This window comes from Rutidosis leptorrhynchoides, chromosome 5 (assembly GCF_046630445.1).
Source record: "Rutidosis leptorrhynchoides isolate AG116_Rl617_1_P2 chromosome 5, CSIRO_AGI_Rlap_v1, whole genome shotgun sequence".
Classification (NCBI taxonomy): Eukaryota; Viridiplantae; Streptophyta; class Magnoliopsida; order Asterales; family Asteraceae; genus Rutidosis; species Rutidosis leptorrhynchoides.
In genome coordinates this window covers 42,020,190-42,035,949 of record NC_092337.1, presented here as the reverse complement: position 1 = coordinate 42,035,949, position 15,760 = coordinate 42,020,190, and the positions used below count along the sequence as shown (strand labels likewise).

The following is a 15,760-nucleotide window of genomic DNA, read 5'->3' as shown; positions in this document are numbered from 1 at the left end:
CACATAATTCAATGGTGGCAATTATCACGTCCACATAATTCAATGGTGGCAATTATCATGTCCACATAATTCAACAGTGGCAATTATCATGTCCACATAATTCAATAATAATCCGCAGAACTTCTGTCTGCACAATAATTCATTCGAGGAATGTTTTGCTTGTGTCTATCTCGTCAAACATTTATAAAAGCATTTCATGTATTCGCAGTTCAAAATATATTTCAAAAGCATTTAATAAAGCAGTTGTAAAAAACAGCGCATGTATTCTCAGTCCCAAAAATGTAAAGAGTAAAAGGGAGCAAATGAACTCACCTAATGTATTTTGTAGTAAAAATACATATGACGATATTGAACAAAAGTAGGGTTGGCTCCGAATTCATGAACCTATATCAAGTATATATATTAACACATATAATCGTAATCGAACAATTTATATATTATTAGTGATATAATTGTTATTTTAATAATTTATGTTTCGTTATTAAATTAATTAGATATATTTATTTTTATATACTTTAAATAGACAATTAATATTTATTACAAAATATTAATATAGTTATATTGTATGTCATAAATATATTTTTATATAGAAAATCTTTATTTGATATATTAATAATACTAATAATAATAATGATAAAAAATAATAATAATAATAATAAAAATATTGTTAATAAAAATGAAAATACTTATAATACTAATAATAATGATAATAAAAATGTTATATGTTAATACTTATATTAATAATAATAATAATTAATAATAATAATAATTAATAATAATAATAGTAATTACTAATAGTAAACAATACTACCTTAAAAAGGATAACAATTATGTCACAGGCAGGGCTCGAACTCAAGAACTCTCGTTTAAACACCTAGACGCTCAACTGCTGAGCCATTACTTTATTTCTGTTTTTAATCGCTTGATAATATATATAATACGTATGGAACTGTTTAACTTATATCATTATCATCAACAAAATTTCTCTTATCACCACCAAATCTCATCATCTATCATTATCATCTCGGATCCTTATAATCTATAATCATTAATACCGCAACACCATCATAATCATACTCGTATCACCTAAACGTTAGCATCACTGAATCATCATCATTAAATCAATTTGGCTCGATGGTTGTTGGGTTAATCGGCCCAATAATAGAAGTAACATAATCATGGCCCGATTGGAAAAAGGAATCATGGCAGCCCCATTTAGTTACTTAATCAAGCCCGTTAATCATAAGTGAACATGTCAGTTTGAGAAGAGTCCATTTTGATTAAAGAAGCAAAAATCGTGTTTTGATATGGAGATAAGGAAATTTCGAACGACATCATCAATACATCACCATTGGGTCATTATCCACTCATCATCAATCGTTATCATCCTTGTCATTCCCCACAATATCATCATTATCAAGTGTGGGTTATAAAGTAAAAAATAATAATGGTAGGACTTAAATGGGGTGTCGGTTTTCAACAGAAGTAAGAAATGCAACAATCGATTAACAATTAAAGGAAGCAGGAACAGACGTCAGAGCAACAGTAATGATCAGAGGTTGATTGCAGGCTGTTGGTTAGTAACAACAACGAAAAAGAAAATGGCAAATTCGATGAAGTAGCAAGTGGGTTTAATGAAGTGGTCGATGATGGATGATCGATGGTTGTCTTGGTCCGTAGCAGAAACTGAATAGCAACACAACAAGTCACAAGTATTCATGTGATGATGGTCTTGGGGTGTTTGAGTATGATGAAAGAGATGGCTGTCGAGCTAAACCAGAAAAACAGTAACACAATCACGGGTTATGGCGGTTTAATGAGTATGATGGCATAGTGATGTGATTTGCTGGAGGTTTGGATCTCGGTGACAGAAACAGGAGGACAAGACAGCGAACTTAACGAGTATAGCAGTAGTTACAGCTAGGTTCGATGGTGTTGTGGTTTGAGTTGCACGAGAAAACAGTAGCATCCTCATCGTTGTTACCGAAACAAAGAAGTATATATGTGGCCTGGTTCGTTGGTGATGGAGGCTGTCACAACAGCAACAAACATGATGGAGTTCAATGTAAATGGTCACGGTGGTGGAGGTGAGGAGGCTTGGGTTCAACAGAAACATAAAATGAGAAAAGATGGTGGATTTTGAGGTTCTTGAATAAGAAGAAAGAAACAAAGGTGATATTGAACCCATGGTGGTTCATGGGTGGCGACGGTTTGGGTGAAGATGGCCGGTGTAGGGTGGTGGAAGGTGGAGTGGAGAAGGAAAAGGGTGGAGTGGTGACGGGGTTCATAAAAATGGTAATGGTTCGATTCAGAAAGTGATTGTTTTTGGAGTTTTGATGGTGAAGGTGATACTTGATAAAATTTAGATGGAGTATTATATATATATGTGGGGAGATTTGCAAATAATATATTACGTATGTAAAAATAAAAATTGATAATCATATCATCTTGTGGACCAATAATAACATACATAAGATTAGTGATTTACAGTTGGTGAGTGTTAAATTGATAGGTGCATGAACTCTGGAATCATGAAAATAAAGTAATAATATTATATTATAATCTAATAATAAAACGCGTATAAGGAGGTTAGCAGCCATATCAATTGGCATTTCCTTACCGACACTAATATCTGGTACTCCGTTATTAATCAGTGGCGGATAAAAGTCTTCAGAAAAATCCCAGATTTTAATATTAATTATTTCAGTCTTTATGGTATAAAATTCGGTCATTAACTATTAAATAAAATTTACATTAATTATTCACTCCCAACCCTAAGTAAAAATATAAAAAGTCTTAAAATTCAACAATTGGTTTCTAAATATATTTTAAATAAGCCTATAATTTATATAACTCATTTTCAGATCCCCGTTTATTTTAAAATTACATTAGTTCGAATTTAACCTTTTGAATGATAAACGAGTGTTATTATTGTTTCCTAAATGAATTCAAAACTATTTATTTTCGAATCACATAAATATATATTAACTAACAATTTAATTATAAATTCAAATCATTAAATCATATAATACTTTATTTAATATCTCTAATTAATGTTATATATATATATATATATATATATATATATATATATATATATATATACCTATATATATATTAATACAAGCAATATATATATATATATATATATATATATATATATATATATATATATATATATATATATATACATATATATATATACATATTTACACGCAATGCGCAATGTTCGTGAATCGTCGAAAATATCCAAAGGTCAATTTCATACATGAACACAGTTTAAAGTTTTTGAGACTTCAATATTACAGACTTTGCTTATCGTGTCGGAATTCTATAAAGATTAAGTTTAAATTTAGTCAGAATTTCTCGGGTCGTCACAAATAGCTTTTCTCTGGCTTGCTTTTCCAAATAGCATTTTGGTCTGCGGTAATGTAATCGGGATTTTCAAAAAAAAAAAAAAAAAAAAAAAATCTATAAAAGCAAGAGATGGAAAGTTTTGTTCTAAATTCTGCCGTGTTCGGTGGACGTTCCCTTAGTTCTGCTCGCCATCAGGATACTTTAGTAAGCCGTTCAACTCGTGCTTCTTATAAGAAGTTTTCCTTCTACGGGGCTTTCTTTTGTGGTTACGATTTCAAATACATACCAAACTTTCAAGAGGAGGAAAATGTTTTATATGGCTGGAAAGTTACTAAACAGTATGATCCGAAGAGGAAATATGTATGGTCGTTATAATGCTGCTGCTGGTGATGGTCTAGGAGATGATGTTTTGAACCAAAATTTTGTTAACGACATGAATGCTTTCCCTTTTGATATTAGTATGAAATCAAAGCGGAACTTGAAAATGGGTATGAAATGAAAATGCCCTTTTTAATCACTTTAAAAAAAGCAGTGTCATTCCATACGACCCTTTCCAAGTTGTTCTTTGCTTTTATACTAACATATAAAGGGAAATCATTCATGTTGGTTAACAAAAATTTGGTCCAAAACGTCATCTTCCGTACCATCCACTTCAGTAACATTATAACGATCGTACATATTTCCTTTCAAATCATACTGTTTAGTAACTTCTGGGCTATATACAACATTTTTCATCACCATTAGATCACATTCTCTCCCTCCTTTTTTATTCTTTTCCTTTATTTTATATAGATAATAAATAACATACAAAATATAACATAAAAAAAAATATGCGTGGTAATCCCATACCTATCGTGACTTGATTGATTCAGATGGAGTTCAACTCAGATACTTTCAAGGACTAATTACTTATTTTTGCGACAAAACTGTATATGTATAAACCAACTCGGCCGGTATCCACAAGTACCAAAAATTACATGTTGCCTATGGATGGCAATGGTCACCCGATCCACCGGATATCCACCTGATTCACCCGTTTCGTGATGGATATGGATGAAAACAAATGGATATAAATACGAACATGGATGAACCTAAATGGATGTGGATGTGGATGAAAAGTTTCATCCATAGATATATCCATTAAAACCTGAAATACATATACAAATACATAAATATAAATATATGTTTACATATTTACTATTACAAATACATTTTCCCGTTAGATTTACATTTTAGTTTTAAACTTAGTAATAGAATACTCTATGATATATTAGAATACAACTTATAATAGAATTCTCCGTTGAAAATGCACTTTAATCTAGTTTCAAAATAAATGACTACATAAACATTAAATTTACTAACCTATCTATAACCCTCACAGTAGCATGTTAAAGAGACCGAGAGGAGAAAATTTAACACACAAGAAATAATTACTCTAAGCGAAAGTGAAGATATGAAAATATAAAATACCATTTTTATAGAGCCAACGAATTTCAATGTTCACACTAAACTCGTGGTAATGACCCTAACAACTTTTATGAACACGTCTATGTTGTTTGTTATATATATATATATATATATATATATATATATATATATATATATATATATATATATATATATATATATATATATATATATATATATATATATATGGGAAGGATCCCCTGAGAACTCAATCTCAGTGAGAACTCTGAGAACTCTCACGCGGGCGAACAAAAACCATGCAATTCGAACAAAAACTTCCGGGCTATATAATCGATTGATTTGACCTTCATAACATTCAAAAAATTAAAACGTATTCTTCCCCAAATCAAAAAGGATTAAAAGCACAACAATATTTTAGATCAAAACCTTCAAAGCTCAGATCTGAGTTCAAAACCTTCAAAGGTCGAACAATTTTTGTGTTCGAACAAAATTGAATTAAAACATCAATTGATTGATTTCAATGTTATTTCATGATTTCGTTACACTCGTAACAGTAACAGAAGGATAAAGAAAGAAGATAAGTTCATTATTATTTTTAATTTGAAGATGCAAGCTGTTGCATCTTTTTTTGTTCGAACTCATATTGTAGAACAAAAATTGTTCGACCAGACCCTTATTTGTTCGACCGTCCTAATTTTTGTTCGAATTTGTCATGTAGAACATGATGCACAACATAAACGTAGAACAAAAGTAAATTCTTGCATCTTTCAAAAATGTTCGAATTCAAAGAAAAATGTTCGACTATCCTTGTACATAGATGCATAGAGATGCATCTTAAAAAAAAAAGACAAAATTCAAAAAAAAAAAAAAAAATAACAAAATCACAAAAGATATATAGGATAAACAATAACATACCTGAATTGCACTGAATAGGTGACATGTGTCTATTTCTTCGCTCACAACTTTTGCACTCTTACGCTTCGATTTTGAAAATTGAGTAAAGTTGTTCAAAGTAGGAATATAATTGTAATTGTATTTGCTTGAATATTCAGTTTTGCATATCTCAGTTCTTGTTACATTTGGATGGAAGACTTCTTATACAAAAGAAGCTAAACGGCTATATGCCTAAATCACGGAAGAAGTATTCTACTTTTTGGAAAGTAAAAAAAAAAGCTGCTTTTGGATGTTAATGGGACATGATGAGTTGTAAACTCTGATCCCTAAAAGTAATTTTAATTTCTAACACTCCCCCGCAAGTTGAATAGTGGGGTTTCCGATGTTCAACTTGGAGAGTATTTCTCTAAAAAGTCTTCCGTTGACTGACTTGGTTAAGATATCTGCTAGTTGGTCTTCTGATCGGACGTGAGGTAAAGATATGATCTCGGCTTCTAATTTTTCCTTAATGAAGTGTCTGTCAATTTCTATATGTTTGGTTCGATCGTGTTGAACTGGATTTTCTGAAATCGCAATTGCTGCTTCGTTGTCACACATGATTTTGATCGAAGTATTAGGAGGAAAACCAATTTCTGTCAAAAGTTTCTTGATCCATAAGGCCTCGGTTACACCTCGTGAAATCCCCCGAAATTCAGCTTCAGCACTAGATAGGGCGACAACCTTTTGTTTCTTGCTTCTCCAAGTAACCAAATTTCCTCCAACAAAGGCAAAGTATCCGGATGTTGATTTTCTATCTCCCTTTTCTCCTCCGTAACCCGAATCGGTGAATATTTGTGTTTCTAGATGATTATTTTTCTTGAACAGGACTCCATCTTCTGCAGTGCCTTTTAGATACTTGATAATCCTCCATACTGCATCCATGTGGTGTTGTTGGGGTTGATGCATGAATTGACTAACAACTCCAACAGCATGTGATATATCTGGACGAGTGTGAGCTAGATAGATAAGTTTTCCCACGATCCTTTGATATTGACTTCGATCCGCTGCTTTGGCATCATCTTCTATATATAACCTTAGGTTTGGAATCATAGGAGTATCTGCGGGTTTGCAGTTGACCATTCCTGTTTCAGCAAGAAGGTCAAGTATATATTTCTTTTGACATATAAAAATCCCTCTTTTTGAACGTAAAACTTCGATTCCTAGAAAGTATTTAAGACCTCCTAGATCTTTCATTTCAAATTCTTTAAAAAGGTTAATTTTTAAGTTTGTAATTTTCTCTTGATCATTTCCTGTGATAATCATGTCGTCAACATAAATAATGAGACATGTGATAAGGTTCCCTCTTTTTTTTTAAAAATAAAGTATGGTCGGAATTACTTTGTTTAAAACCATAATTTTTCATAGCAATAGTAAAACGCCCAAACCAAGCCCGAGGGGATTGTTTTAAACCATAAAGAGATTTTTTAAGATGACAAACTTCCCTTTCTTTGAATTCTGATGTGAAACCGGGAGGACCTTCCATATAGACTTCTTCTTTGAGTTCTCCATGTAGGAAGGCATTTTTAACATCAAATTGGTGGAGTGGCCAGTCTTTGTTTGCGGCAACGGAGAAAAGGATTCTAATAGTGTCAATTTTTGCAACTGGTGAGAAAGTTTCTGAGTAATCAACGCCATAGGTTTGAGTGTACCCTTTGGCAACAAGCCGCGCTTTATATCTTTCGATGGATCCATCGGCTTTGTGTTTGATTGTGAATACCCATCGACATCCTACCGGTTTCTTTGATTCTGGAAGGACACATTTTACCCAAGTATTATTTACCTTGAGAGCCTCCATTTCATCTTCCATTGCTTTCCTCCAGTATGTTGATTTTAGAGCTTGTTCAACCGTTGCTGGGATTTCTTCAGAGTATAATGCGAAAGTGAACTTTGTTGCTTCTTTTGATAAATTTCCTCTAGCAATATTTGCCATTGGATATCTTGATTTTGAGACTGTTCTCTCAGGAGAGTATCTTCTGGGAGGAATCCCTCGGTTGATTCTTGGAGGAAGAACATATTGTTCCCGTTCTTGCTGTTGTGTTTCATTTTGTTGTGGTGTTTCGTTTTCAGGATATACTTGATCGCTATTTTCCTGTAAAATCTCTTCTAAATCCTCATGATTAGTTATATCAGGAGATTCGGTATTTACCTCTGTATGGTTGGGAAGATTATTAACCGTAGTACTGACTGGAGGAGGACTTTGTGGAGTGGTATGATGAGTCACTTCTTCAGATGATGGAATATCTAGCCAACTCACTGCGTCACCAGAGTCTGTCTCCCCCTGACTTGTGTGTTGGGTATAGAAGTATTCAGTCTCCAAAAAATCACAGTTCATTGTAGTGTACATGTGTTTCCTTTTTGGACTATAGCATCTATACCCCTTTTGATTTACCCCGTATCCCACAAATACACATTTTTCAGCACACGCATCTAATTTGGTTCGTTCTATTTTAGGAATGTGAACAAAAACCGTGCACCCAAATATTCGAGGTCTTAGGGTGAGATTAGATGGGGGTTTATAAAATTTAGTTAAGGTTTCAAGAGGGTTCTTAAGTTCTAAAGCTCTAGTTGGTAGTCTATTTACAAGATAGGTTGCGGTGGCAAGAGCTTCAGGCCAAAAAGACCTTGGAACATTAGATTCAATCATTAAAGCACGGGTTATTTCTAATAAAATACGATTTTTCCTTTCAGCTACCCCGTTTTGTTGAGGTGTGTGTGGACACGTAGTTTGATGAATAATACCCCTTTCTTCACAAAAAAGTTTCATTTGACTGTTGACAAATTCACCACCATTATCGGATCTTAAAACCTGTATTTTACTTTAGAATTGTGTTTGAACCATGTTGGAAAAAGTAGTAAATTTATCAAACACCTCGGATTTGTTAGTTAAAAAATATGTCCAAGTCATACGAGTACAGTCATCAATAAATAAAAGAAAATATCGAAAACTGTGCCCTCCATTAACCCTTGCGGGTCCCCATACATCGGAGTGAACTAAAGCAAAGGGACGTTCAGTCTTTGTATTACTAGTTTTAAACGAGTTTTGATGGCTTTTGGCCAAAATACAAGTTTCACACTCAATACTATTATTTGAAGAAAATAAATTAGGAAATAAAATGTGCAAATATCCAGCAGACGGATGACCAAGACGTCTATGCCACAACCATGCTTGTCTATCGGGAGTCCCGTGAGCTAGCATGATCCTACCATCTTTAGTGACCTCATCCACATAATACAGACCATCCCGTTCAGTACCACGCCCAATTATCTCCCCCGTTCTGATGTCCTGTAAGATACAGAATGTAGGGTGTAATAAGACGGTACAATTAAGTTCTTTTGTCACGTGACTAACAGACAGTAATTTATGGGAGAGATCGGGAACATAAAGGCAGTTTTTTAAATTTAAATTTGGTGAGATTTCAACTGTTCCCCCGCCCTTGACTTGTATAATACTGCCATTAGCGGTTTTAATTTTGGTTTTGTTTGGTTTCGTATTTATAATAATATCATTTTTATTAAAAGTCATAGTATCGGTGGCACCACAATCGATAATCCACTCATTACTTTTTGTTTTATTTGAAACAATGTTAATTGACGAAACGTTATTTTTAATTTTAAAATCTTTAGTTTTATTGAAAAAAGGTTTTATTTGTTTATTACCAACTATATTATTACAGGGACTATTTGTGTCAATAAATAAATTTGGGGAATTAAATTCGGTGGTGGGTGTTGAGTTCGTGACCGACACTCCTAACCCATCATACTCATCGACATATTTATCCCCACCCACTTTATTCAATTTGTTGGGTATGATTTTTAGGGATTTAATCCCTAATCCCAATCCCCTGTTACCTTCACCGGATGATGATGATGATGATGATGGTGGCTCGGCTGTGAATAAACCGAAACCACCTTGAGTGGTGGTGCCGGTTTCGTTATCCTCCTGTTTTCCCTTGGTTGTAGCCGTCGTTACCATCGAGGCTTTTCCCTTTCTGTGTCTATCAGCCCACCAATCGGGATATCCAATAACCTTGAAGCATTGTTCTCTGGTATGTCGTTTCATACCACACTTTGTACATTCAAGGTTGTCTTTATCTCGGGATGATGACGTGTAGTCTGACCGACGCTGATTTCTTGATAGCAAACCATGGCTGTCGAAATCCTTGGATTTTGATGCCGGTGCTACCAAGCCAGTGGCGATGCCGGATTGGGTAAGGACATCTGTTTTATTGTTAAATATATATTGGTGTGCATTTTCTTTTCGAATGGCAGCATAAGCCCTTTCGACAGTGGGTAAGGGATCGATTCTTAGTAGCTCACGTTTGATATTGTCATGTTTATAATCTAAAGCATTTAAGAATTGGAAAAGCTTTTGTTCTGACCTGATGTTATTATATTTGACAATATCATTCGGATGTTCCATGGGATTTGGATCCCTTATTTCGATTTCACCCCAGATTCCTTGTAATTTCAACCACAGTTCTTCAGTTGATTTACCTTCTTGCCTGATATTGTTGGCTTTAACATGTAAATCAAAGGTTTGGAGTTTGTCTTTACCAGAACTGTAGGTTGTGATGAGGGCATTCCATAAGGTTTTTGCTGTTGGAAACTGGGTCAGATTGCTTGCAATTTGTGGCTCTATGTTTTGAATAATCCATGAAAATACCACCAAGTCTTCCTGGTTCCACTTCTGGTTGTTGGTTTCTGGTGGATCTTCGGTTAAATGATTGAGGAGGGCCTCGGATTTACCTCCGATGGCAACCTTGATCATACGAGACCATAATGAATAATTTGAGTTGTTAAGGGTAACACTGATTTTTAAAGAATCATGATGCCTTTGTGATTGATTTTCATTGTTGGTTTGGAGAATTCTAGCCAATTGGCTAGTTAATTCTGTAATGAGTTGAGTTTGGCTGTCATGTTCTGCCATGATAACCACTCAAACGAAAAAAATAGGCAAATGATTTAAATTGCTGTGATTGAATGATTTAGATCATCAACACAAGCTCTGATGCCATGTTCAAAGTAGGAATATAATTGTAATTGTATTTGCTTGAATATTCAGTTTTGCATATCTCAGTTCTTGTTACATTTGGATGGAAGACTTCTTATACAAAAGAAGCTAAACGGCTATATGCCTAAATCACGGAAGAAGTATTCCACTTTTTGGAAAGTAAAAAAAAAGCTGCTTTTGGATGTTAATGGGACATGATGAGTTGTAAACTCTGATCCCTAAAAGTAATTTTAATTTCTAACAAAAGTAAGTGGAAACAAAAAGTTTTGTTGAAGCAGGAATCGGATGAAACAATTAGAAATGAAGTTTGATTTAATCCAATTTTATCAATTGTTCTCAATTCGATCTGACATAGCATGAGTTACTCCAGAGACCTCCATGGCTTGAGTGTGCGAACACATATGAACACGAGATAAAATTATGAAAATATGTAATTCTAGATCGAATCTAAAGGTTTGCAAACATTAGGATTCATGTAAGGATCATGAATCTGATAGCAATTCGTATTTAGAATCATCACGTGTAGATTTCAAATTTGTGAGTTCATGATGAACTTGAGAAGTCATGAACAGTAGCATGAATAAGATGATTCTATTTTGATTTGCTGATTTTGAATATGAGGATGGATGTAATAATTGATTTAAAGCGGCATAGAAAAAAGATATGAGTATGGATAAGAAGAAAATAGAAGTTGAGAGAATTAGGGACTGAGAAAATTTGATGATTTGGGGAATTTTTGTGTGGTTCTCAACTTGCATATGAAAAATTGTTCGACCATAGCCAAAAATGTTCGCCCGCCGATTTTTTTTGTTCGCCCACCAGAGTTCTCACGGTTCTCAATCCAAAAAAGTTCGCATTTTATCCCTCTACTATATATATATATATATATATATATATATATATATATATATATATATATATATAGTCAAAAGTTTAAACGAGAACTAAAAAAAGGGCGAGAACTGTGAGAACTATTAAATTACAAGGATTTTCACATGTGAGTAACTTGAATCGGATATAAATATGGATGTAGAGTAAAAGTGAAAAAAAAAAGTTTGAAAAAACCTTTAATTTAACTATATAATCATGTATATAATTTCTTGTTCACATGTGCAGGTGTGTTTGCGAACTTGCGAACATATTTCTATAATTCACAATTGAACATGTAATCTGTGGTTGTGAACATTTGTTTTGCAATTGTATGAACATTAGATAACAATAACAATTATATGTAATTTATTGAATATACATGCATATAAATCATGTACTTAAAAGGTTCTCGTAGTTTTCACTTTTTTGTGGTTCTTATTTAAACCTGCCCTTATATATATATTGTGATGACCAGTCCAAATTCATTTAGACGAATACATCATTCATCGATTTCACAGTGAGGTACTGACCTCTACATGATACGTTTTGTAAACATTGAATTCTTTTGAAAAGGCACACCATAAATGAATATCAAATTCTAAGGTTTTTGACATTTGATGATTTCTACATATAGACAATCACCGTAAATAATAGTTTACAATACTACATCCGTTGACAATGCAGTCAAAATAAGATACATGGTGATGATTTTGTGAATGCAACGTTTTCTCGAATAAAGCATGTATGACTCCATGCACATAGCTTGTATAACATATAAGCAAACAGCGGAAGACTTCTAGGAACCTGAGAATAAACATGCTTAAAAGTTTCAACACAAAGGTTGGTGAGTTCATAGTTTTAATGTTGCACATAATCTGTATATAAAGGTGGATCACAAGATTTCAGTTGTTTAATCCAGAAACGTTTATCAAAATATTCTACGAAATTGAGCACCCTGGTAACTAAACTTTAACGTTATTATAAGTACACATGTTTTAACATACATGCAACCAACATGTACAATACACGCAATCCAACGTGTATTAACCTCAAATAGCATATGTCTGTTTTATAGTTCAGGCTAGGGTTTCTATACCTGGAACAGACGGGGATGTCAAGCCCTATGGATCCATATATAACTACTCGCGCCCACCAGTTCTTATAACCGGCAGTTACTAGTTACCAAAGCTAAGGGATTTTCGGTTCAAACTCGGTGTAGAATTTAGTATGTACTTGTATCCATTGCGTTTAAAATAAAGTGCATGTATTCTCAGCCCAAAAATATAGATTGCAAAAGCAATTAAAAAAGGAGCAAATGAAACTCACCTTAGCAGCACATAAGGTCATTCACCGAATGTGGCCGAAATTCAGAATGCAAAATAACCGTAGATCTCAACCTAGAGAACATATTTTGGTCAATACATGTCTAACAAGCTAGGTCAGGTCATAGTGTATCACAATCCTAATGCTTGTAGTGACCCGAACTTTTCCATGTTTATATATATTAATTGAGATTGATATTTACATGACTAAATGTTTCCAACGTGTTAAGCAATCAAACTTGTTAAGACTTGATTAAATGAAATAAGTTTCATATAGACAACTGATCACCCAAGTTGACCGGCGATTCACGAACGTTACAAATTTGTAAAAACTACATGTTGTGGTATATATAGACATATATATATGGTTGACATGAGATTATGATGAGTAAGTATCTCACTAAGTATATTAACAATGTGTGATATACATAAGAAATGAGATTACTAAGTTAAGAAACTCAAAATGATATATATAACGATTATCGTTATGATAACGTCTACTAAATACATATGTATCATATTAAGATATTGATACACTATATTTAACATGATAAAATGATATTTAAATATATCATTAAGTGTGTTAACAATAAACTACATATGTAAAAACAAGACTACTAACTCAAGAATTACGAAACAAGACTTATATGTAACGATTATCGTTGTAACGATATTTTAATGTATATATCATATTAAGAGATATTCATACATCATAATATCATGATAATATAATAATTTAACATCTCATTTTATATAATAAACATTGGGTTAACAACATTAATTGAGATCGTTAACTTAAAGGTTTCAAAACAACACTTACATGTAACGACTAACGAAGACTTAACGACTCCATTAGAATGTATATACATGTTGTGTTTTGATATGTATTCTTACACTTTTTAAAGACTTCAAGACACATATCAAAGTACTTCTACTTAACAAAAATGCTTACAATTACATCCTCGTTCAGTTTCATCAACAATTCTACTCGTATGCACCCGTATTCGTACTCGTACAATACACAGCTTTTAGATGTATGTACTATTGGTATATACACTCCAATGATCAGCTCTTAGCAGCCCATGTGAGTCACCTAACACATGTGGGAACCATCATTTGGCAACTAGCATGAAATATCTCATAAAATTACAAAAATATTAGTAATCATTCATGACTTATTTACATGAAAACAAAATTACATATCCTTTATATCTAATCCATATACCAACGACCAAAAACACCTACAAACACTTTCATTCTTCAATTTTCTTCATATAATTGATCTCTCTCAAGTTCCATCTTCAAGTTCTAAGTGTTCTTCATAAATTCCATAAGTATAGTTTCATAAAAATCAAGAATACTTCCAAGTTTGCAAGTCTACTTCCAAGCTTTCTAATCCATTTCAAGTAATCATCTAAGATCAAGGAACCTTTGTTATTTAAAGTAGGTTATCTTTCTAATTCAAGGTAATATTCATATTCAAACTTTGATTCAATTTCTACAACTATAACAATCTTATTTCGAGTGAAAATCTTACTTGGACTGTTTTCGTGTCATGATTTTGCTTCAAGAACTTTCAAGCCATCCAAGGATCCTTTGAAGCTAGATCCATTTTTCTAATTTCCAGTAGTTTTATTCAGAAAACTTGAGGTAGTAATGATGTTCATAACATCATTTTATTCATACATATAAAGCTATCTTATTCGAAGGTTTAAACTTGTAATCACTAGAACATAATTTAGTTAATTCTAAACTTGTTCGCAAACAAAAGTTAATCCTTCTAACTTAACTTTTAAAATCAAATAAACACATGTTCTATATCTATATGATATGCTAACTTAATGATTTAAAACCTGAAAACACGATGAACACCATAAAATCGGATATACGCCGTCGTAGTGAAACCGGGGGCTGTTTTGGTTTGGATAATTAAAAACTATGATAAACTTTGATTTAAAAGTTGTTCTTCTGGGAAAATGATTTTTCATATGAACATGAAACTATATCCAAAAATCTTGGTTAAACTCAAAGTGAAAGTATGTTTTTCAAAATGGTCATCAAGATGTCGTTCTTTCGACGGTAATGACTACCTCTTTAGTAATTGACATGTAACTTAAATTTCCGACTATAAACCTGTACTTTTTCTGTTGGTATTCTTAAATTAGAGTTCAATATTAAACCATAGCAGTTTGATTCACTCAAAACGGATTTAAAATGAAGAAGTTATGGGTAAAACAAGAATGGATATTTTTGATATTTTTAGCTACGGGAAATGTTTAACAAATCTATACAAATCATATCCTAGCTAACTTATATTGTATTATACATGTATTCTAATATATTATGTAATCTTGGGATACCATAGACACGTATGCAAATGTTTTGACATATCATATCGACCCATTTATATATATTATTTGGAACAACCATAGACACTCTATATGCAGTAATGTTGGAGTTAGTTATACAGGGTTGAGGTTGATTCCAAAAATATATATACTTTGAGTTGTGATCTAGCCTGAGATGTGTATACACTGGGTCGTGGATTGATTCACGATAATATATATCGATTTATTTCTGTACATCTAACTGTGGACAACTAGTTGTAGGTTACTAACGAGGACAGCTGATTTAATACACTCAAATCTTTAAAACATAATAAATATGGTTGTAATTATATTTTGATCATACTTTGATATATATGTACATATTTGTATAGGTTCGTGAATCGATCCGTGGCCAAGTCTTATTTCCGAGGAAGAAAATATCTGTGAAAGTGAGTTATAGTCCCACTTTTAAAATCTAATATTTTTGGGATGAGAATACATGCAGGTTTTAT

General features: G+C 32.8%; 1 long non-coding RNA gene across 1 annotated transcript in view; it reads right to left on the bottom strand.

Moving 5' to 3' along the window:
* Positions 1-12,279: 12,279 nt before the first annotated feature.
* Positions 12,280-15,760, bottom strand: part of LOC139847043 (uncharacterized) — a 42,699-nt gene continuing 39,218 nt past the window's right edge. Inside the window, exons 2-3 of the long non-coding RNA XR_011759276.1 lie at positions 12,926-12,996; positions 12,280-12,403 (exon numbers count right to left, since the gene is read on the bottom strand). This is a non-coding gene — a long non-coding RNA (uncharacterized lncRNA). The remainder of the gene's footprint in view (positions 12,404-12,925; positions 12,997-15,760) is intronic.